Source organism: Dipodomys ordii, unplaced genomic scaffold (assembly GCF_000151885.1).
Source record: "Dipodomys ordii isolate 6190 unplaced genomic scaffold, Dord_2.0 Scaffold15, whole genome shotgun sequence".
NCBI lineage: Eukaryota > Metazoa > Chordata > Mammalia > Rodentia > Heteromyidae > Dipodomys > Dipodomys ordii.
The window spans coordinates 7,938,049-7,963,396 of record NW_012267231.1 but is presented as its reverse complement, the minus strand read 5'-3'; the positions used below and the strand labels follow the sequence as shown (position 1 = coordinate 7,963,396).

General features: G+C 36.8%; 1 protein-coding gene across 7 annotated transcripts in view; it reads right to left on the bottom strand.

The window, feature by feature from the left end:
• Positions 1-25,348, bottom strand: part of Mef2a (myocyte enhancer factor 2A) — an 85,158-nt gene that overhangs the window by 59,146 nt on the left and 664 nt on the right. For 5 of the 7 annotated variants that reach the window (XM_013012118.1, XM_013012117.1, XM_013012114.1 and 2 more), the window contains exon 2: positions 5,861-5,945. The exons of the other annotated variants lie outside the window; for them this stretch is intronic. The gene's annotated coding sequence lies outside the window, so the exon portion shown is untranslated. The remainder of the gene's footprint in view (positions 1-5,860; positions 5,946-25,348) is intronic. 7 annotated transcript variants of the gene reach the window in all.

The window sequence follows — 25,348 nt, the reverse complement described above, 5'->3', positions numbered from 1 at the left end:
ATTTTGTAGATTTTAATATTACAAACAGAAAAAGCCAGAAGTGGTGCCGTGGCTCAAGTAGTAGAGCACTAGCCTTGAGCTGAAGAGGTGAGGGCCAGAGCCCAGGCCCAGAGTTTAGGCCCCATGACCAACTAAAAAAAAAAAAAAAGGCAGAACACTATTTAAAGACAAAACCCAATTGTAAGATGATTATAAGACTACATCTTAAAAGAGAGGACAAAAATGAACAGAAATTCAATTCAGGGGCTGGGACGGTGGCTCAGTGATTAGAGTGCTTGCCTTGCATGCATGAGGTCCTGGGTTCAATTCCTCAGCACCACATAAGCAGAAAAAGCCAGAAGTGGCGCTGTGGCTCAAGTGGTAGAGTGCTTGCCTTGAGCTGAAGAGCTGAGGGACAGTGCCCAGGCCCAGAGTTCAAGCCCCATGACCGACAAAAAACAAAGAAAGAAAGAAAGAAAGAAGGAAGGAAAGAAAGAAAGAAAGAAAGAAAGAAAGAAGGAAAGAAAGGAAGAAAGGAAGAAAGAAAGAAGGAAAGAAAGGAAGAAAGGAAGAAAGAAGGAAAGAAAGGAAGAAAGAAAGAAAGAAAGAAAGAAAGAAAGAAAGAAAGAAAGAAAGAAAGAAAGAAAGAAAGAAGGAAAGGAAGAAAGGAAGGAAGAAAGGAAAGGAAAGGAGGAAGGGAGGAAGGAAGGAAGGAAGGAAGGAAGGAAGGAAGGAAGGAAGGAAGGAAAGAAGGAAGGAAGGAAGGAATTCACCAGGAAGAATGTAACAATTCTAAACTTGAGAGTATCTAATAACACATTTAGTCACATTCCTAACAAAAATCAGATATTCTGTGCAAAAACTGTAACAAAGGGTTTATTTGCTATTTAAGTAGGGAAAATCATATCCTTACACATTAACACATAATCTCCAATCCCAATAATTTCTCTTTTAAAATTTAACTGCAAGACAGAAAATGCCTACTTATAGTAGTTAATTATCATTGGTAAGATGACCTTATGGTAGGTAGCTTTTTTTCTCTACTCTACAATTTCTCAACACTTTTGAATACTCTATAAATCAAAAGTAAGGGCTGAACATAAAAGACAATTAGAAAGGTGTTCAGGACAAATACATGGCAGACAATGAGGCGATGTTTTTAATGTATTAACACATCTTGATAATTGCAACAACATCAAAGATGCATGCTCTTTTTTTTCCGACACTAAGTACACTTCTAACCAATATTTACACATGACTCCAATATTCTACCAATTGTAGAATACTGGGATGGGATGTGTGAAATACACAAGTGTGTTTAAAGATTATACTGAATTTTGAAGATATAAAATTATACTCTTCCTAAAGTCCAGCTAAGAAATGTAAGTATAACAATACATGTAAAGCACAATCCCCATAACACACATACTTATAGCCAGCTGATTTAACAGAACCAGATCGGAATGAATAAGCAGAATGAAATAAAAAGAAAAGGATTTAACGAGGTTAAAATGTAACATAGAATACTACACCAAACAACTAAAAAAATACTTTCTTCATAACCACATACAAAACACAGACATGTTCTCTGATCTCAATCTAGACATAATAAAAAATGTTACCTAAAAGGTTTTAGGTGTAAGCATGAAGCAATAACTGTAAATGATCCACACTGTAAAGCAGTCACCGTGAAAATGAGAAAATATTTCAAATAGAAGGCTGTTAAAATATTTTGTATCAAAATTATGAGATACAGTTGAAGTCATATTTACTAGAGATAAACATTTTGCTTTAAAATAGGTTTATATATGGGAGGAAAGGCCAAAATTCAATTTCTAAATAACAATCTTAAAGAGTCACAAAAAAGAATACAATCTCAAGCAGTAGAAATGAACAAATAAAGGTTAAAGTAAAAAAATAAATAACATAACTGTCACATAAATACTAATACAAATAACCCACAAAAATCTGCTAATAAATTACTTGTAACAGGCTAAATTATTAGGCATCGTCCCTATTACCTCTTATGTTTCCAGTTTACATACTCTAATAATCTAAATGCAACAATCCTGATTCTACACGGTCCTGGAAATAACATGTCTACCACCTTCCCACTGTCCCTGGCCCACATTTTGTTCCTTACTTGGCTTCTATTCTACTTCAATTTTCACAAACTCTCATGTCTCTTGGCCTCTATCCTTTTGCCGCTCTCCCTCCATCCCATGTCTCCATATGATGACAAAATTCTATGCTGGAGAGGATCTGCTCCCTGCAATGTAGGTAAAAATGGCTAGAGGAAAAAAAATGTTTTTCTGTTCACAAATGTCAATGGACTCAGGCCTCAAACACCCCCTTTGTTTTTCCCAACAGTCTTCCATGTCCTAATTTCCAGATTAATTATTTTTATCTCTCCTGTTCATGCTCAGCTGAGAGTTTTGCTATCTATTCTCCAGTCAAAGTACAAGCCATCAGAATTTAGGACCTCAAATTCTTGCCATCACAACTAGCTACTCATCAGTGACTTCTCATATACTCTGCTCTTCTTTCTGTTTTAGATCTTGGCTCCAGCAATTCTTTCCTATGATATAAAATATTTCTTCTATACTGGATCATTCCTATTAGCAAAGTACATAAACAAGTAAAGCATGTGAAACAAAACTTGAAAAACAAAAAATAAAAATGTCCAGACTGAGAGAAACTTAAAATATACTGAATAAGACATCACATTTGCAGAATTTCAGAAGATTCAATTTTATAAAAGTACTCTTTCCGAAATAATCTAGAGATTTAATATAATGCCAACAAAATGTCAACACGTTTTCTTTACTGTTGTGGTGGTACTGGAGTCTGAACTCAGGGGTTTGTGCTTGCTAAGCAGGTGCTTTTACTGCTTCAGCCAGTATGTCCAGATGTTTTATTCTGGTTACTTTTAAGATAGGGGTTCACATTTCCTGAACCATGATCCTCCTATTTCCATTAGAATGACAGATGTGCACTACCATGTCCACTGAGATGGAGTTTTGTTAAGATTTTGCCAAGGGTAGTCTGAAACAGTGAGCCTCCCAATTTCAGCCTCCCATTTAGCTGGGATGACAGGAGTGTGACACTGTGCCTGGCAACTGGATAAGATGGGATCTGGAAAACTACAGAAACAGAAGTGGAAAGAATATAGAACAGGCTAAATCTGGAAATCAAATAAGAGTTGGAGAATTTATACTATTTGATTTTAAGACTTACTATAAGTCTATAATCAAGAGAATGCAACATTATTGTATGGCTAGACATACAGATCAACAGAGCAGAATTAACCCACACATAACAATTCACTAATTTTCAACAAAGATGTCTAAGTAATTCAACAGAGGAAAGGCTTTTCAAAAAAGTTGCGAAAGCCAGCACTGATGGCACATGCCTGGAACACTCGGCTACTCAGGAGACTCCAGGGATCTCAATTTGAAGCTAGCCTTGGCAAAAAGCTCCATGAAACTCCATCTCCAAAATAATCAGCAAAAAGCTGGGCTGCAGAGGTAGTTCAAGTGGTAGAGAGCCAGCTGAGCAAGGAAGAAGAGCAAGTAAAACCTTGAGATCAAACCCCAGGATGTACTGCCCGCCCTCCTCCCAAAAAAGCTACTGGAACAAACCAATACACATATTCAAAGAAACCAACCTCAACCTTTACTTCATACTACATTTAAAACATAAATAAAAACTGAATTACAAGCTCAGGGTTCAATCCCTAGTATCAAAAAAAAAAGGACAGTCAAAACAAAACATACAAACAAAGAATTACAAGCCTAAATACAGTCCAAGGCATGAGTAAAAAAGCAAATGATAAGAAACAATTTTGCCCAATCCCTGTGACAAACTCCAAATTTCTACTCTTAAACTAGGGCAGAACTATAGGGAAATTCCTATCTAACATACTATGGTCTACTATGAATCTCTTTAAAAGAACATCTTCCTTTAAGAAATACTTGAGTAACTCCCAAGTGAGTCACTATTAATGCAAATACAATCAACAGAGCCACAGAAAACCTGCCATGAGTAAGACATATTACACGGGAGGGCCCAGTGAAGGAGGCAGCACTGAGGCAGCACCTAAAAAGTGATGGACAGCATTGTTACATAACCACTGAAGCTGTGACCCAGCTGTCAAGGATTCAGAGAAAGTTCAGAGGTCTATGATTTAAACAAGGGAGTAGCTTAGATTCACACAGTGTTTTTGCTCAAGTCATTCCGTTTTGAGCAGTCAATGAATAAAATACATGAGAAATGGAATCGAGAAAAATTTAAAAATTCAAACATTTACAGAGGACTTTATACCCAGATTTGTATTTCAAAATGAGATTTAAAATTTATTATCCCCACTTGATTTGTACATATAGAAGTTTTGGGCTGAAGGTCACTTTGGGTCAGCTGGAAAAACAAGCCCTTTTCTCCTTATTCCTAAAGGATACATTATATTTTATGTGATAAAGGATATCAGAAATCAATCAAGTTATAAAAAGAAATATATAGTCATATGAAACTGACAAGATACTATGATATTTTAACAAAAACACTAGTTCATAAAATGTTTTTCTATCATTTCTAAAATATTTTTCTATTACTCAGTAAAAAACTTAAGATGGTGTGTTTTTTAAGCTGCTAGGCTATCCCTGAACTTGTGATTCTCCTGCCTCAGCTTCCCTAAATGCTGAATTACTATGCCCAACATCCAAAGTATTCTTTTTTGTTTTGTTCTGTGAGATAGAGTCTTGCTGTACAGCCCAGGCTGCCTCAAATTCACAATCCTCGGGCTTTGTTTAGCTTCCTGAGTGCTAAGTATACCACCATGCTCAACTAAGCAAAATGAAAAACAAAAACTTTTAACATACCTTCCCCAAGGTTGTTGTTTTTTATGTTTTGTTTTGTTTTCAGTTGTGGGGCTTGAACTTGGCCTGGGTGCTGTCCCTGAGCTCTTTTGCTCAAGGCTAGTGCTCTACCACTTTGAGCCATAGCTCTACTTCCCCAAGTTTTTATTAATAACATAATCAGCAAGAAGTTCAATAATACTTATTATTTTAAATGTTAAATTTTTCATAAGCACTGAACATTACTCCTATGAACATGTTTTAAAATTACTTATTTTCTTTTCTATATTTATTTGTCTTTTCTATTTTAAGTAGAAAGTAGAGTCAGATGAAGTTACATTCATTAAAACTTTTGAAGAAGATAATCTTACTGACATGTTATGAGCATAAACCTAAGCCAACATAAAATTTTCAATCAAAATAACCTTCACTGGTACTTTATAAATATCAATCTATGAAGCGATCAATTTTTTTTTCTTTTCTTAGCTGCACTAGAATTTAAACTCAAGGCCTCATGCTTGCTGTATTGGTGAGCAGTGAGCTACACTTCCAGCCCAAAGGCAAAAAAGTAAAAATAAAATAAGAAGTCCATATTTTAAGATTCCCTAAAATTTGCTTATTTTTTCCTCCAGTCTCTCCTATCTCTTCTGATATTTTCCTACTTAATTGTTCATTTAAAAATCTTTCTAGGATAATATAATTCATGTCCCCAATCCTTTGTCCTTTACACTGTGACCGTAAATAGGAACTTTTAAAAATAAAAACTTATATATTGATGGTTATACTGAATGAGAAACTAAGCATTAGGAAGTGTAAAAGTTCAAATAGTGTTATCTCTACAGTATTAGACAAAGTGCACCACTATTATACATTTCAAATAGTTTACTAACTTAATTGATCTGCAGTAAACCCTAAGATAAAATTCTAAGATTTCAATGATCCACAATCACAAAAACAGCTTGATTTTGAGACAGCATTTCCATTGTGTTTTATTTACTCCATAACATAGGAAAAGGAAAATGTCTTACTAGAAATAAAGTATCAGCAAAAGTGCTCTGAGAGGCGATCCCTGAAGAAGCAGGCTTTGTTGTTCCTTTTTCAAAAATGCAATTCCTTAAGAAGGAAAAAAATTGAGATGGGTTATTGTTCCTGATTCTAAAGGAGAATTAAAAATACATTCTATTATTACAAAATTCTTGCACTCAACATCATTCTTGGCAGACAGCACCACAAATACTTGCCGAGACAGAAAATTAAGCTGGTAGTCACTTGTTTTACTTAGCTGATAAAATTAAATGTCTCTAATGTCACTAAGCCACTTTTTTTAATGAAGTATTACTCAAATGTTTAGTAATAATATGTGTACTGCAAGATTGAAAAACTGGACTCATGGGCCCTATTTTCCTATCCTCTTATTAAGCGTGTGATAAAAATTTTCAACCAGTTGAAAATGTTTATTGCATTATGTTTTTATTCAGAAAGGTCAATGATTTGCACCACCATAAAATATGTCTGCATGCCAAAACAATATTAATACTTATGTGTTCCACTATCTTTAAAAGAGAATAATGAACACAGAACGACAAAAATAAACAAAAAAAAAACCCTATTCACTGCCAACAATTCAGGCTCAATAAAGCTGCACTGGTTAAAGAATGAGATGTATAAATTAACAACCCAGTCACTTTACATTCTTACTTAGAGAAAACAGGGAATTGGGTGGAAAGGAAAAGACAGTAAATGATACACGTTTCCTCACCCCAACTGACTAGGATCAATATTCTACTGCTAATATCTATATAATATATAACTACATGATTGAGCAACTCAACCAATCTCTAAGTAAATCTGCTTTATTAAATGTAAATGGGCATTAGTTCTCCATAGAAAATTAAGAACTTGCTTCAGCAGTGTTAATTGCTATGACAGTATAATTTTATTTCTATTTGGAAAAGATACCTTCTTTAGGGGCAACACAAATATTCTTTTTATATTAATGCAGTATTAAAAGTATTAAGACACACACACATACAAACAAGCCCCTTTTTATTTTTGCAAGGGTAGAAGGAAATTGCTGTTAAAAAAAAAGTCCAAATGAAGCTTTTACCCTAATTGTGAGCTAGTGGATCACCCCTGCAATCCCAGCTTCTCAAAAAGCTGAGGCCTGAAGTTTAAAGCCAGCCCACGCAGAAAAATATAGCAGACCCCATCTCCAAAATTCCAAAATAAGGAGCAAAAAGACAGGCCAGATGTAGTCTGAAGTGGTGGAGTGTCAGCCTAGCAAGTGAGAGGACATGAGTTCAAACCCTAGTACCACAAAAAATAATAAACAAAGTAAAAACCAAGCTTTATAATTATAACTATAAAACACTATAAACCATAGCCAGTTATCATAAAATTACATTCAACTAAACCTAAAAACCTGCTACTCAAGAATAAAACAGGTGTCTCTCTCCCTTGGAGAGCATCCATTGTCTGCTTTTTGTCTGTTTGTCTGCTTGCCTGCTTGCTTCCTTACTCAATAAAGCTCTGCCAAGTTTTCTTACCATTAAAAAAAGAAGCCAGGTGCCTATAATCCTAGCTAGTCAGGAGGCTGAGATCTGAGGATCACGGTTCAAAGCCAGCCTGGGCAGAAAAGTCCAAGAGACTCTCAAATACCACCCCAACACCCCCCACCAGAAAACTGGAAGTGGAACTGTGGTAGAGTGGTAGAGTGCTCACGTTGAGCTGAAGAGCTGAAAGAAAATGCCCAGGCCCAGAGTTCAAGCCTCACGACTGACAGAAAAGAAAATTAAAGAAGAAAGGAAAGGATACCCCTCTATCCCTCCAACCTTTCATCTACAATGCTGTTAACTGGACCACAAAGCGGTCAAGCTCTGTAACTTCATTTAAATTTTTACTTATGCCTGAAAATGACTTCCCTTTGTTTCTTAGTTCAAAGATACTTTCCTAGGAGGTCATCCTTAAGATAGCTTTACCATAATTAACTTTTTTAAAAATCACTAGTTTTGCAAGCATGAGCCTCCTCTGTATGTATGTATAGATGCTTTTTAAAATTAAAAGAGAAAACTTTGTTCTATTTGTGGTATTGAGGTTTAAACTTAGAGCTTCACACTTTTAGGCAGGCACTCTACTCTTGACCCACACTTACAGTCCTGTACTTTGTTCATTTTGTTGTTTTTGTTTTTGTGCCTGTTCTGAGATTTGAACTCAGTGCCAGGGTGCTGTCCCTGGGCTTTTTTGCTCAAGGCTAGTACTCTACCACTTGAGCCATAGCTTTATTTTAAGCTTTTGGGGGTTAACTAGAGGTATGGATTTTCCTTCCTGGGCTGGCTTTGAACTTCAATCCTCAGATCTCAGTGTTATGAGTAGCTAGGATTACAGGCATGAACCACTTGTAACTTTGTTCCTTTTGATATCCGGAATAGGCAGTCAGTATCTGGCATACAATTCAATACAATACATTTAGAATCTATTTACCAAGAACCTAATAAATACCAGGCCCTCTTCTAAGTGTTAAGCATAAGCTTCTATCCTTATCCCTGACCTGTGGAGCCAGAGAACCGTAACACAAAATGAGTAAGGAATATACAATACATATGGCATATTAATGGAAAGCCCTTAATAAGAAAAAAAATACATAAATCAAGCAGGGAAGGAAATATAGGGAAAAGGAACCAAAAAGTATAGAAAAGATATTCAGAGAAAGCCAAACACAGTAACAGTTGCAAACAAGGCAGAAATATTTCAGTCTTATGTAGGATAGAGCCACACACTAATTGCTTTACATATATTACCTGATGTACAGTCAGAACTTCCTTACTACCTCATTATTATTTTCATGAGAAAATTGAAGTAATAAAGTAGCAACTTCTCAAAGTCACACAACTAGTAAAGTGGTGAAGAACAAATTAGAATCCAGGAATTATTCTGCTATGCATAACTATAATTGAGTGAATGGTTTTCTTGAATAAAGAAAACAAGTGAAACAAAGAATACCTCCTAAAGCAATATCTCAAGAAGGCCAAAGCTCAATCTCAGAGGACCAATATCTTTCAGCAGCTTCAGATCCACATTACATATCAATACTTAAGAGATGACAGGCACCAAGCCAAATAAACAAAACCTACTATAAACAAAATATTATAAATACTGATAACTTTTCATTATCCCAAGTATATTTTTAAGTTTCTATATGACTAAAAGTTACAAGAATATCATACCAACCACCTACATAAAGTTATGTGAAATGTGATACACTAAGAAAAGATATATATGTATATTAACATATATACATATATGTATATGATCTCTGCCCCTAGTTCATTCCTTCCTAGGAATGTCTGAAGCAATCATGGCATCTTTTCTATGCTAACGAGATGAGACTGATTAGAGGACCCTAGAGTTAAGAACTTCTGGATATGTACACATCAGTCACCAGGAAGACCAAGGCACGATTAGAAGAACCATAACAATCTAACACATTCCAATGAGGTTTTCCCTCACATTAACCTCTGAGGTGGGGAGAGGGGCTAGAGGTTGACTAGATCACTAATGGCCTAAGACATAATCAGCTGTGTCTATGTAATGAAGCCTCTCTAAAAATTCAACAGGACAACATTTGAAGGGCTTCCAGAGAATAGCACATTAGAAGAAAACTCTGTACTCTTCCCCACATCCTGTGTCCTATGCATCTCTTCCAACTGACTGTTCACTGCCTGAGAACCATACTTCAAAAATCCACAATCAGAAATGTTCTGAACACCAACAGGACCTGACATGATGTGTGACTGTCATGTGACAGACAGGACAGCATTTGAAACAGGCAAAATACTGGGTAAAATTACTTTCCAGCTATACATAAGGAATGTGTAAGACACAAACAAATAGCATTGAAGACTTGGATCCCATTCTCAAGGTTTCTCATTATGTTTATGCAAATCTTCTAAAATTTGGAGGAAATTTGTCTTAATATTTATAACCAGAAGCCTCCAAAGGGTTTTTAGGAATGAAACTGAAGCTCACAAAGTGAAAATGGTATCTTAAGAGTTAAATCCAAATGACTAGTCTATTTAAAAGAAACAAACAAGAACACCTATACTAGTGGAAAAATAATATTTGTGTGTTCTTTCAGAAGTCATTTGACACTTCTACAGTCCTGATTTAAACCTTAAAAGAAAAGGAACTGGCTTAAGGTTATCCTTAGAGCATCACCTTTGTTTGAATTCTGATATTCCTCCTTCAGGAAGGGAGTTGAGGGAGATTTACAGATACTACCATAAGAATTACATATTATCTACTACCTGTTATATCTACAATATGTCCCTGCATAGTTGTCACTATTTACTTCTCTACTATAAAAGTCCACTGTAGTATATCCTGTGTGTACAAATTTTACTTATTTTATTTAACAGTATGGTGGCATACACCTATAATCCCAGCTCCTTCAGAGGTGGACATTGAGAGAATACAATCTGTAGCCAGTCTGGGCAAAGGTTAAGACCACCATCCCAATAAACAAGTTTAGTAGAGTGGGATCCTACCTACACAAGAGGACATTGGTAGGAGGATATTAGTCTGAGGCTGGTCCAAAAACATAAAACCTTACTCAGAAAGTAAAGCAAAAAATAAAAAAATTAAAAGGCTTGGGGTGTTGTGCCAGTGGTAGAATGCCTGCCTAGCCAAGCACAAGGCTGAGCCTGAGTTCAATCCCTAGAACCACCAAAAAGAAAGTAAAGAGTTGAAAACAATTGCTCTAGGCAAGGCCAAGTTAGAGATGCCTTAAAAGTCAGTACTTTACAGCTTTATCTAAGTCCAAGTCAGGTAAATAACAACTTCTCGAAATGCAAAAGCCCTGAGTCGCTTGTACGACAATAAATTCAAAAAAGAAAATGGGGGAAATTTGAGGTCCCACAAGACAAGAGAAATTGAGAAAACTGAAATTCTCACAACTGTGCTCCAATCATTAAAATAAAAACCACTGAGGTTGAGAAGACTGTTCTATACTCACCAACGAGGGAAATATTAGCATCAGAACACTGTAAAAAAACAACCAACCAACAAGAACTCAAACATAAAAATGAACAGACAAAAAGTAAGGTCCAGAATTTGACACCTATCAAATGGAGAATGCCTTTTACCCCAAAACAATCACCTCAAAACAGGACAAAGCAATAAGCCAATTATTTCAAACAATTAAACATGCACACAAGCATTATTAAATATTACAACCAACTTTAATTGGAACTCTAAAAACTAAAAAATAGAAATGGACAAAACAAGCAATTAAAATTGCTGACTGAATTCAGACAAAAAAAGTGGGAAAAATATAAAATTATTGCTACAGAGGTTATCATAGAGAGGACTGACTCCTGAGCTACAATAGCCCACATGTTATGAGACACAACCACCATCCACAACTGGAGTTCTGTTTCATCTGATTTCTGATCTTCTCTCCTTCTATCACTTCACAATGACTCACAAGCCTCAACACTTGGGGGATAACCACATAAATAAGTGCCACAGCTTTTCATCGTATGGAGTATATGAAACAGTACGTCTTACTTAACAGTTTAACATGCTTGAAACCATGCTACTGTTTTTTAATAAGGCTTACTAGGGTTCTCATTTTTCTCTTTTAATTTTTACAAACTTTCAAGTGTTGTTTCCATTACCTCACTGATCCTTTGAACCATGTGGTTTTCACAGGAGGAGTTTGTGACTTTGGGGGGCTTCTCGCTGGCTAGGTAGACACTTTAACACCTGAGCCACACCTCCACCAACCCTTTTTGCTCCAGTTATTTTTGACACAAAGTTTCACTTTTTCTCCATGCCAGCCTGATCTCTGATTCTATTTACACTTCCCACTGAAGCTGTGATGACAGTCACACATCATCAGGCTCAGCTTTTTCTGTAGAGATGAGGCGTCAAGAACGTTTTCACCTGGGTTAGTCTTGGAACATGATTCTCCTGATCTCTGCCTCCCAAGTAGCTAGAATTACAGGTGTGAACCACCAGCACCTGGCTAGCACTGCAATTTTTAGAAGCACATATCCTGTGTTACAGAGCTGAATGTTGGTGTGTGTATGTATGTGGGTCAGTATACAGGCAAGTGTTTCTAAGCACCATCTGTTCAGTGGGCCTAAGGGTAAAAACAATTCTACTGTAGCAATGACCACTCCTAGCATCGGATCTTGTTGTTTTTTTAATTAGAAATTAGAATAGCCTCAAAGCAGCTCCTAAAGACATGTATCAACTATAAAAGCTAAAACTGACTTTACAGAGAAGAAACCAGCAGACACCACTTTAACTAAGTGAACAGATTAATATTACCAGTAATAAGACATTGACAGCATAAAACTTTCCAAGCCAGGTGCCCATGGCTTGGATATCTATAATCCTAGATACTCTGGAGGCTGAGATCTGCAGATCTGGGTTCAGGGCCTGAGCACGGTCTTTGAGGCTCAAGGCTACTGCTCCACCACTTGAGTCACAGCTCTACTTGTAGCTTGTTTCATTTTTTGTGGTTTTTTTTTAATAGTTTATTGGAGATAAACACCTCACACTTTCCTGCAGGGGCTGGTTTCAAATGGCCAATGCTCAGATCTGAGCCTCCTGAGTAGCTAGGATTACAGTGTGCCACCAGCACCCAGCTTCAATAGGCTTTTAAGCAGTATTACATTAATATTACTTTCCTGGTTTTAAAAAGTTGTGTTATGGTTGCATGAAGCTGCAGAGCTTCTGCATGGCAAAGGACATAGCTTGCAAGATCAATAGAAAGCCCACGGATTGGGAGAAGAGGGTCTCATACCTAAACTATATTTGGAACTCAAAAAATTAAATCCCCCAACAACAAATCCTCAAAGAAACAACTTCCCGATAAATAAGTGGGCTAAAAACTTAAAGAGAAACTTCTCTGAAGAGGAAATAAGAATGGCCAATAGACATGAAGAAATACTCAACCTCTCTAGCCATAAAAGAAATGCAAATCAAAACAACATTGAGATTCTACCTCACCCCAGTTAGAATGGCTATAATCAAGAACTCTAATAACAACAGATTCTGGAGGGATGTGGCTAGAAGGGAACCCTACTGCATTGTTGGTGGGAGTGTAAACTTGTTCAAACACTTTGGAAAGCAGTATGGAGGTCCTCAAAAGACTCCACATAGCACTCTCCTATCACCCAGCAATTCCACTTTTGGGTATTTACCCAAATGATCACAAACAAGACCATACTAAAGCTACCAGCACAACTATGTTTATTGCAGCATTATTTACTATAGCTAAGGTATGGAACCAACCCAGATGCCTCTCAGTAGATGAATGGATCAAGAAAATGTGGTATATATACACAATGGAATTCTATGCCTCCATCAGAAAGAATGACATTGCCCACTTGTTAGGAAATGGAAAGACTTGGAAAAAATTACATTACATGAAGTAAGCCAGGTCCAAAGAAACATAGGTCCCATGGTTTCCCTTATTTGCAATAACTAGTATATGTCTGGGACAAGCAGAAAAGGTCAAAAGCTATGTGCATATGACCAGATAAGATGATGTTAAGTGAAATGAACCCCAAGATAGGGACACAAGTGGTTTTTTCTTCCTTGCTATTGTTTCTAATGTATTTATAATGTACCATGTGATCTTTTTGTTTCTTTTTATGTTCCTCCCCCACAGTATAACCCGTTTTCACTGTATTTGATGTTGGTACCCTGCATCTTGTATATACACTTCTCTAATTTGGGGAGGGGAAGGGAAAAACAAAATGTTTAAATAGAGATGCAGGTTGACCCATTGTAACAATGAGATGAACAGACACTATGTTGAAAAATGAACTTTACAATTTGGGGGGGGGGGTAGTTGTGGAGGTGGGAGGAAAGGGATGGTAGGAGAAAAACAAAGGAGGAAGTAACAATGCTTTATAGGAAACGTACGCATTACCTTGCTCATGTACTCATGTAACTGTAACCCCTTTGTACAGTATTTTTACAATAAAAAAGTTATGTTATGGTTATGGAAGATGTCCAACATTAGAGGAAGCTAGATGAAGAGCCAGTCATAAGTATTCTATACTATTTTGCAGCTTTTTTCCATGTCTAACACTAATAGTAAAAATTTTAATGTTCTTTTACTGAGAATATTTTTTTAAGGAACACTCATAGTAGTAGTCTAGTTTATATAAAAACTAATCATGACAATTCCCATGGCAATTCAAAATGATTCAAGGACACAGGATCCCATCATTTTGGTCCAATGTTAATATTCAATTACTGAAGCGAGCAGATAAGCATTTACACATGAACTGTTTGTACAGACATAAATTGGTATTGCAGAGTTCAAAACACTACTGTTCACTGATCACTTAAAAATGAATGAATGAACAAGGTGAAAAGGTCTATTGTATTTGTCCTATAAAGTAATCATTTCACTACTATTTGCTATCTTCTTGTATGCCCAGTTTGTTTCATAATTTTAGGCACTGTTAAAAGAGTATTTTTATTATTTTAGGCAGTTCAGTCACTATTGAGGAGCATTTTTTATATGTAGGCAATGAAATATCTCCTGAGTAGGAAAAATGTTTTTATGTGGGCTTTTAGGACAGTATTATTGAAAATATAACAGCTAAGATTTTCATTTTTATGTTCTAAGACCAAACAATGAATACCTTGAGGCTATCTCAAACAGGGCAAACTTGTCTGTGCAATTTTCTCTCAGATAAATCCTCTCACTTCCCTGACCACTTGCAACCTTCACCTTTACTTATTTTCAAACACCTATGCCATGGCCAAATTCTAGGCTAGGTCACTGCCAGAATCTGTTGTCCTTCATCTACTAGTAAAGTCAGATTTTCCATTCTCTGATGACATCTTTCCAAAGCACTCTCACAGACTCCTTACTGACCTGCCAGATCTGCTCCCTCATGCTTCCTCACTCCCTGAGCAGCCCATTCCTTCCCCCATTGCTCAAGCTATCAACTTACTCTGCCCTCTAACCATATTTCTCTCTCACCTTCAACATATAGTCCATCACTGAGCCCTGTAATTCTACCTACTACACAACTCAAATCCATCTTTTTCTTCCATCGCCCTAAGCCACCTTATGATTTTCAAATACTTTTAACACCTTCTTAACAATCTTAACTCCCTCCAGGTAATTCTCTTTCTTTTCCTTCTCTTCCTCCCCTTCTCCTTTTTTTTTTTTTAAGATAGAATCCAGCTATATCCCAGGCCAACCAGCATTAGCTTTTCAAATAATTTCCTCTTGGGTTTATGATAAATCCCCTCACACAGTTTGAGAGCTCTTCATAATCTAGCCCTCTTTCGGCCTCATCTTTCTCTGCTCTTTCGTGCCTGCCCACTTTCGTACTTCCTCTGCACAAAATTTAAATCCAACTCACTCTCCAGGCTTTACTGAGCACTGAGCAAAATACTCCTGGTCTCCCTGACACTGAGTTAATTGTTCCTTATACAGTGCCCTCTGCACTGTACACAGTAAGTGTATTCTGCACTGTATACATTAAGCACACATTAAAGTCAAGCCACTAAATCAAAGTGAGTTACAAACACATATGGCTAATACTCCCAATCTAAGCATGAAAAGCTAAGCCTTGCTCCCAGGTAGGCAGGTATTCTACAGCATCTAGTTCAGTGTACCAAATAAATAAGGTTGTGAAGACTAAAGTGAAAACAGCAAAATAACATAATGGTTACAAAGAATTTGAACCCAATGAATGCTTCCTGATCAAGATAAGATACTCTTCTTACTGTACATTGTGGCATTTAATTTTGCTTTCAAGAAAAAATGTAATGTTGCTGGTGATGGACATGCCTGTAATGGCACCTACTTAAGAGGTTAAGGTAGAAAGATCATGGCCTGAAGCCTTCTATTTAAACAAATTAAATTACAGCCCAAAATGGCTGGAGGCCTGGTTCAAGCAGCAAAGTACTGGTCTATTACTTGACTCTGATTTCACACCCTAGCACAATAAAAAAACAAACCACAGAAGACATGTAATTAGCTATAGAGCATGTAACACAAACTTTGAAAAAAGAGTTTAAGATTTCACTTTACAATTAGAATGACATTCAAAAAGGTTATTACTTTCTGAAGAATAAAACACTAGCCCCTTGTTTTGCCCCAGCTCCCTCTCAGCCTTTCCCTTCCCCGGGTTCTCTTCCCTTGCAACCCCTGCACACCTCTAGCTTGTGCAGGCTGGCTGGCAGTATACTCCTCCCCAGTAAATTCTTTTCTGCCTGGGGGGGGTGGGGAGCACTAAAACAGCCACACGAGGCATTTTGATGCTCTGTAATAGATACTTTTAATCTCAGGAATTAGACTAAATTTTAAAGTTGAAAAGTGTGAAGGTTTTCATGTCATCTAAGACAGAAAAGTTATTCAAATCAGGAATTACCAATTCACTGAAAAGAAAGTGCTCCACAAAATTAACTGAAATGTTTAAACAAACAGATGAATATTTAATTCTGCTATTAAAGTAATAAAGATAAAAGAGTCAATATTATAATATGTCAAAAACAACATATGACTATCAACTATCAACAATGGTACAAATTCTCTGAGGAGACAGAATTATAAAATAGGATTGCTACTCCTAAGAAGCTAAAATGTATTTTGGAAGATAATATACAACCACTGCAGAATAAAAGAATCAGGTGAAAGTAGTTAATTAAGATTAACACTTTGAAACTGTTAGGCGTTTGGAATGTGTAAGGAGAAATTGTAATCTACCTAAAGAATCAGCATAAACTCAACAGTTCTTAGCTTGAGACATTGAAAATGGTCCTAAAACAATGCAATTTCAGTATCAAAAAAATACCAATTACCTACTGCCCAGGTCATGATTGCCTTACGCTCTTAACTAGTTTAAAAGAAGAAGAAGAAAAGGCCTTCAAGTAATGGCTGTTTCTAGGACAGTAGCAGGAAAAGCCTGATCAGCCTGGAATATCTAATTTTTCCAGAAAGCAAGGAAGTGCTCCAAAAAATGATGAGAACGTATCAAAACAACCAATGAATTAAGTTGAAGGAATTCCCATGGACCAAATCTGGGTTAATTTGAAACAGCAAAATGAAGACAGATAACAGAGAATAACCTATTTAATAAAAAAGGATCTATAAATTCTTATTGATGTCAAATAAGTAAATCAGAAAGAAAATTCCTTCACAACAGAATACCAAGTAAATAATGTAGAGGAATGAAGGGAAAACATTGTTGGCAACCATAGTATATTTATTCACTGACTGAATCAAGAATCATCAATAAGTACTAAACTATTAAGTGAACATTTTGAGGTATTCATGTATCTATGTTGTCTCAAAGATACTTAACCATAACAAAGGGGACACAATGGCACTATTTACAGTGGAGAGAACCATCAGGCAAAACTTTCATAACTGACAGATCCAAAATATTATCAGCATGGCCAAGCTGCCTTCTGATGAGATGTTCTATGTCAGAGGGTGTGTCATCACTTACATGGGATTTCTGCCCCAAAAGCATAACTTGAATGAAATTACAAAGAAGTGAAAAGACCAGTCCAAACTGACAGCCTGTAAGACACAGGGTCTGTACTCTTCAAGAGTATTAAAATCAGGAAAGACCAAAAAGGTTGAAAAACTGTTTCAGATTTAAAGAATACAACACTATGACAAGTAAAATACAATGTATATAATATCAGAATTGGGAATTCTTTAATTCTATTAAAGAATGTTTCTAGCTCAATTGGAGAAATTTAATTATAAACTGTATATAGTAGTATCAATATTAAATTACTTGACCCCACTATACTGGGATTATATAAGAACACAACCTTGGTCTTAGAAGATACCAGCTGAAGCATTTAGGGATAAAGGCTCGCATGTGTGTAACTTATTCTCAAATGATTCAGTAATAGAAATTTTTAATAGAAAGAGAAATAAATGAGGGAGAAAAAGAGAATGAAAAGAGCAGTCTATATAGTAGATATTAAAGTGCAATATAGGTATGTTCAGTAGTATTCAATAATGTTTAATATGTAGTCTCCTCAATTATCAATGTATACAGTGCATTACTTAATACAGAATTTCAAGTCATTATTGTAAACGCATCTATATGTTTTGCCTTAGGTGTTATGTCTAATTTTAACTAAACATGTACCTTTGGAATACTCCAGAAGATGCAAGCAAAGGAGCTCCAAACTGTAAATAAAGTATTTTTCCCAACTTTGTGTCTACTTTGGAAACATAAAAAGAGGTTGTTGTTTTATTTTCTAAGGAGTGATAATGCCACTACAAAAACTGGTAAATCTAGATTCAGGCATATATATGGGAGTTTGTTTCACTATTCTTGCAACTTTAAGTTTTAAAAAAAAGGTCTCCCCATCATAATCTGTGTCATCAAGTTATGTTTAACACCATTAATTAAAAGGTTTTCAGTATCAAAATAAATATTTTGCTATAATATTTACTTTGCAAATGTAATAAATTCTAAGGGTCATCTGTAAATTAGCTGTTCCAAATGTGTAAAGATTTTCACTATCACAAAGGATCGTTAGGTTCCTTATGTTGGCCACAAAAGTTCTTCTCCATTAGCAATACAGCTGAATTAGCAGTGTACTAATGCAATGTACTAAAGTCATATTAAATTAGAAACTTTGAGATAATATGTAAAATTAGCTGGATAAGCTGAAAGAAGTGAATGGGAATAGGGAGACGTTTGGTTAGTAAGAAACAAGGATATATATTTCAAAATAGAGATGGAGCTCCTACATACTGGCCACTAAGAAGGCAAAACAGAATCTCAGGAAATGCCACTGGCACTCAAATTCCTTCCCTTAAAATGTTGATGAAAACATGCTAATACATACTAAAATGCGTAAGTTAAGACTTAATATCTAAGAAGTATCTTTGTAATGTTTAAAGTCTGATTTGGTCTGTGATTATTTCAGTTAATTCCGACCACATCTATGCATTACAAGGTTTCCTGAGAAATCTCTCAGCATCATACCCTGAATACTGAACAGCCAATGATTTTGGCTTGCTGTCTGCAAGCTAGTCTCTGACAGAGGAACTCAGACTAGCTGGAGAAAGTGATACCAATTATAATACTCTAAAATGGGATTCACTCTGCAAATGTATACATAAAGAGCTTTAGAAACATAAAGAAAAGAACAAAGGAGGAGGCTGCAATGCTTGGTAAGAAATGTGCGCATTATCCTGCCCATGTAATTGTAACTCCTCTGTACAGTATGTTCACAAATAAAATAAAATTAAAAAAAAAGAAACATAAAGAAAAGGACAGAAAAACTTTATCTGGATATATTATAACCAGACCACAGAGGAGAGATGACACTGACATAGCTAAGACTTTATGGATAAATGGTTCAATAAGCATATGAGCAAAGGAGTGTCACAATCATTGGGCAAAACATGAGTAGAGATACAGACACATTCATTCGATGTCTTCCATATACCAGGCAGTGTGTTGCTAATGCCTGGGGTAGAAGCTATGCACAAGATTGCCCAGGCCTCTGCCTACATGGAGTTTACATTCAGTTAATAAAGGAAGGCAAAAATGGGAAAGGATATATATGGAGATGGAGGAGCACTGAGGCCCTAGTGGCCAGCACCAATGAACAAGGAAAAGGATAATGGGAAGGAGAAATATAATGTAGTACCATTTAGCCCATGGAAAGGAGTAAAGGAACTATTTTGAAAGGAATGGGGAACTATGGCAAGATTTTAAGCAGAAAAATAGTATGTGATTAAAGCTCTGAAAATGATCCCTAGGGCTGCAGTGTGAAGAAAAAAAGGAAAGAAAAGAAACAAGCCCACCAAGGAGTCTACTGCAATAGTTCATTCAAAAGGTAACAAGGAACTGCACTGGTGGCTCATGCCTATAATCCTAGCTCCTCAAAAGAGGCTGAAGTCTAAGGATCTCAGTTTTTCTGAAGTCAGCCCAGGCAGAAAAGTCTGACTCTTACCTCCAACTAGACAGCAAAAAGCTGAAAGTAGAGCTGTGACTCAAGTGGTAGAAAGAAAAAGCCAAGAAAGAGTGTGAGCCCTTGAGTTCAAGATCTAGTACCAGAAAAAAAACAAAAACTAAACAAGACAAAAAGACAGGTAACAACAGCTTAGAATAAAGAGGAAATGTCAGAGCAGTACACAGGCTCAAGATAAACTACTGAAGTATAACAGAATTTGTGAACAGACTATCTGAGAATAAAGGAATCAAGAATACCATAAATTTTTGCTTGAATGTTGTCATTTACTGTGATGTGGAAGGCTAACAAAAGCATAAGGTTTTGAAAGAAAGCTGAGGGAGAAAAAGAAACTGAATTTTAACCGTATGGCTCATACTATGTTTGAGATCCCAAGTATCCATGTAGGTATCAAGCTCAAGAGAATTATGGACTAGGGAAATAAAAATGGCAGTTACTGATTGTAAAAGGGGGATTTTAGTGGGGGATCAATGAGAGGAAAAGAAGAGAGTGATAGGGGTATTAGTAAGTGCATTGTAAATATGTATGAAAGCAGCATAATGAAATCTCCCCACCCAAAAAAAAAACTGTTAAAGGAAAGAACAGGAAAAAAAGTAATACAGGAGTGAACTTGATCAAATTACATTATATGCTTGTATGGAAGTATTACAGTGAAACTCTTTCATATAATTAATACATGCTAATGATTTAAAAAAAAAAAAGGTGGTAGTCCTTAGAATAAAAAACACACTGCCAGGCTGGGAATGTGGCTTAGTGGGTTCAATTCCTCAGTACCACATAAACAGAAAAAGCCAGAAGTGGCACTGTGGCTCAAGTGGTAGAGTGCTAGCCTTGAGCAAAAGAAGCTCAGAGAGTGCCCAGGCCCTGAGTTCAAGCCTGCAGAACTGGAAACAAAACAACAACAACAAAAAAAAAAAAAAAAAACACTGTCTTCTCAGGGAGGAGCAAAAGCTGGCTAACACAGGAACTGAAGAGTCACAGCTGACAATAAACCTGGAAAGGCATGCTGGACTCATGATAAGCCTTAGACTAATACTGGCCATAGCTGTAATAGCAATAGCAGAGGTGAAATTACTGTGTACTATGTGTCAGTGACTGTTTTATAATCACATCTGGTTGGCTTCCTTCAACAACTCTCTGCAGTATTTAATGTTATAATCATTATTTTATTCACTGACCCTCAGAGAGACAAGAAACTTGCCAATGAACACAGTAAACAGAGAGGATATTCTCCCCTAGCAGTCTGATTTTAGAGGTCCATCGTTGAACTCTTACATTATGGCCTCTCTATTAACCTTAAATGCCCTCAAAATATTTTTTTAAAGAAATGATATATCAATCTGAATTTTAGAAACACAATTTCAATCTCTTATGTGGTACATGGATTGCTGAGGATAAATATGAAAAGTGAGACAGACACAGTACTACTCAATGAGAGAGCACTTTGTTTATAATAAGCCCCAAAGTTACAAGTTATCTTACCAGGTCAAAGCAGCAGCAGCTCCTTGTTTCAAGGGTCACAAACCATAACTCAAACAAGTCCAAATCAACCTGCATGTGCAAGTCTCTGGTCATAGAAATAAGTGAAAAAGGACCAGCTACAAGATAGAAATTCACCACCTACTAGTGAAAACAATTCCTAAAGCATATGCACCCATGCAGTTTATAGTTTTGAGTATGAAAACGAAATTAATTTAATTCAAAAGAACCATTAAAAAGATGTAGCTTAGGGGCTGGGAATGTGGCTTAGCGGTAGAGTGCTTGCCTAGCATGTACGAAGCCCTGGGTTCCACTCCTCAGGACCATATAAACAGAAAATGCTGGAAGTGGTGCTGTGGCTCAAGAGGTAGAGTGCTAGCCTTGAGCAAAAGAAGCCCAGGCCCTGAGTTCAAGCCCCAGGACTGGCAAAACAAAAAAAAAAAGTACCTTAGCTAAGAAATTTGGTCAAACTTCCATTTTTCACCCAGCTTAACAATTCTTCTGGCTTTCTGCATCACCAGCTGCTACCTGATGAAGTTATCTATAGTTACATGAGTGTCCAAATGGTTTTCCACCTCACATATGAGCTAATGTTTTTAACATGCTTGTGACTTTATCTTGAATATTAAGACAACTAATATTAAGTAAAATATTAAATTCAGTAAAATACAAATGTTAAACCTGTAATATACCTATATAAAATATTACCTGCTCAACTTATACCAATATATATTTTATTCTGTGCCTGAGACTTACTCATTAACAAATGAGTTTATACTCTCTATAATAATAAACTGGATAAGGGTACACAAAGTATACAAAGATAAAATCATTTCACTTTACAGACCTGAAAAAGAGCATTAAAAAGGTACATACTACCTACTAAAGAAAACTTATTAAATATACTTACTTTCCTAATTTCAAATATTAAAGATAGTTTCTTCGAGATAATTATCTCACCATAAGCTCACTAAAGAGTAGAAAAACTACTTACATTTAACTTTAATTTTTAAAAAAGAGCTGGGGGGAGATTATAGGCAATAAAAACAAATTATTAAATGCAGATCAAAAACCTAATGTAGATCATCTAAACATTTTATGAACTATCTGACGATTAATTTAAGAAGGATTTCCTGATAAAATCCTTTTGGTCACAAACCCCAACTGGGCACTGGGCATGTATGGAGATCATCATCAAAGGAGGAGATGGAAAGAGATTGGCAATATGAATTTGTACACTAAGCTCAGGCAGTGAGCTAGAAACTTTTACACTCACTATCTCATTTAAATTCTAACACTACCATGAGGTAGACCTTGCAATTCCTCCCCATTTTACAGAAGGTATTTCATAACTTTGGGGCTAGGAAGGTGGCTCAGTGGTAGAGCGCTTGCCTTGCATGCATGAGACCCTGAGTTCAATTCCTCAGCACCACATAAGCAAAAAGAAAAAAAGCCAGAAGTGGCGCTGTGGCTCAAGTGGTAGAGTGCTAGTATTGAGCTGAAGAGCTGAGGGACAGCGCCCAGGCCCAGAGTTCAGGTCCCACGACCGGACCCCCCACCCAAAAAAAAAAAAAACATTGGGAGAATAATCTGATTATAAAACAGAGTATTTAAAATTAAAATATCCCTCCCCCCCAAAAAAATCCACGGTCATTACCTCGGTATGTTAAACTAAATTCCTCTTGCCAGAATAAAAGCAGCAAAGAGAGGGTAGAAGATGGCTTTCAAAACTGACTGACTAGCATGCTGCCTTTCCAATAAGAAATTTGCTTATGGCTTCTCCTCCTAAGCCAGAACACAAATCTAAGATTTAATTAACTATCTCAAACTTCAAAATCATTTGCTAATGAATATTTCCATAATTATTTAACCAACCTCAGAAACATTTCAGTATCTCTCTCTTTGGTAATCTGACAATTAATGGATGACACAGCTATTACTTGAAGATTTGCAAAAATATTAACTTGTATTCTAAGTGGAAAATACAGAGCTGTAATGAACCTGCTCTCAAAAAATACAGCATCAGCACCTGAAATAACATCTTAAAAGGATTATTTCTAATTATATTTACAAAAAAAAAGTTTGTCACATATAACCATTATGGAAACATATAATCTCTACACAGGAGAGAGAGAGAATGATGGGAAAGGATGACATTGATCAAAATGCACTGTACTCATAAACTGACAAGATTCACTGAAACCCCTTTGTACATCTATTTAAAGATAATAAAAAATTAAGCATGAATGGAAAAAAATTATATGCAGGAGGAAATTTTTCTCGAGGCATAATTTAACAGGCTGTTATTACAATTACTTTTGAGCCTCAAAAAGTTATCATTTCTTCCCCTGATCATCCTTCTGATAATTAAAAAAACCTTTGATAAGACTAGTTAAGTGTAATTAATTGTAATTTTAACACCTTTGTTATAACGTAAAAATACCTAAAATCCATAGTGTAAGTTAAATGAAATAGGTAAGCAAATAATTGTTTAGAGAGGCTACAAGTATTGACTGCTTTAGTAAATAAGTGTCTATAAGAAGCACTCTTCCAAGAGAATTAAGAGAGTCTACAAACAATTCAAAACCCCTAGCTTGAGCTCGTCTAAGGCTTTTCATTATTATAATATCACTATCTAGGATTTTGCAACCACACTCACTGAACACTAAGTGATACCAGTGTCAATGATTGCATCACCGTATACAACGAATGTGAACCATTACGGTCTAATATGACAGGCACGTGCCTAGCAATATCCCCTTTATATAAACATTACATTTAATATCACCTCTAATTTAAATCGGCACCTGCTTCGAAAACACTTCACTCTTGCCCTGAAAGTTGCCTTTTACAGGAAAATAAGTGACAACGCTCCCCCCAAACAACTGGACACACCAATGCCCTAGAAACACAATACAGTTATTTTTATCCTCACTTCCTAAACCCACATTATTACACGAAATGTCATTGTAATGCATTTTTAAAAATCTATTCTGTTTACTTTTTCCAGGGCCTGTTCAAGTACTGCCAAGGCAACACAGATTTTAAAAACTGACAACTACAATACTTAGCAGTTGCCAAAACAACACAGCTGGATTCTTAAAGGGAAAGTACTCTTGTGTAACCTACACCTAATTACAGTTCCAGAGCGCCTCATCTTATAGTAATAGACGCGACAAGACACAGGGGGAAACGATCAGCGCTACCAACGCGAAAACCTGTTTAGACAATGTGAGTTTAAAACCTGCCTAGTATTTATCCACACATGACGGCTGTTAGGGCTTCCAAACAGCACACGGTTACTGGAATCCCCACCTCGGTGAAAACTCAACCTGCAGGTTAACACGGGCTGGATTCAGGCTGCACATGAACTCCACCCCCCCACACACACACACACCACACACATCGGATCAGCACAGGAGAGACGCGTTGCACAACTAGGAAATCCCTTCGCAGATTTGTCTGAACCAAGAATTGTTATAGTTACACTTTCACCAGTTGTTGTTGTTTTTAGATTCTCTCCCCTTCTTTAAGAAAAACCACCACCACCACCACCACCACCTCACTCAGGAAAAGGCTCACCTTTCCCAAACTTGTTTGCACTGTCACCTAGTGTTTTGTATATATAGAATCCTCACGGTTGGAGTGACAGGAAATCGGAAGGCGACCACACAACGCCGTCCTGCCTGCCTGCCTGCTGCTGGGGGGGAGCCCTCGGCGGACCCCTAGATCCCGAGAGGTCGCCTGGCAGCGTCCGGCGTCTGCACCCCGCAGGTGTCCCCCCCCAACACACACACACACACTCGAGTTCAAACCCAAAGGTTCCACCCCGTTACATCAAGCTTCTCCCACCACCCAAGTGGGGGAACTTGTTCAAGTCCAAGCCCGAGCACCCCCCACACACATACACACACTCACCCCAACACTCGCGGGGTGCGAGGGGGAAGATCGATCCTCCCAGGGGAGGACCCCTGGCCCGGCTCCGCAACCCCCCCCCCCTACACACACACACCCCGCTCCGGGAACTCCTTCTTCAACTT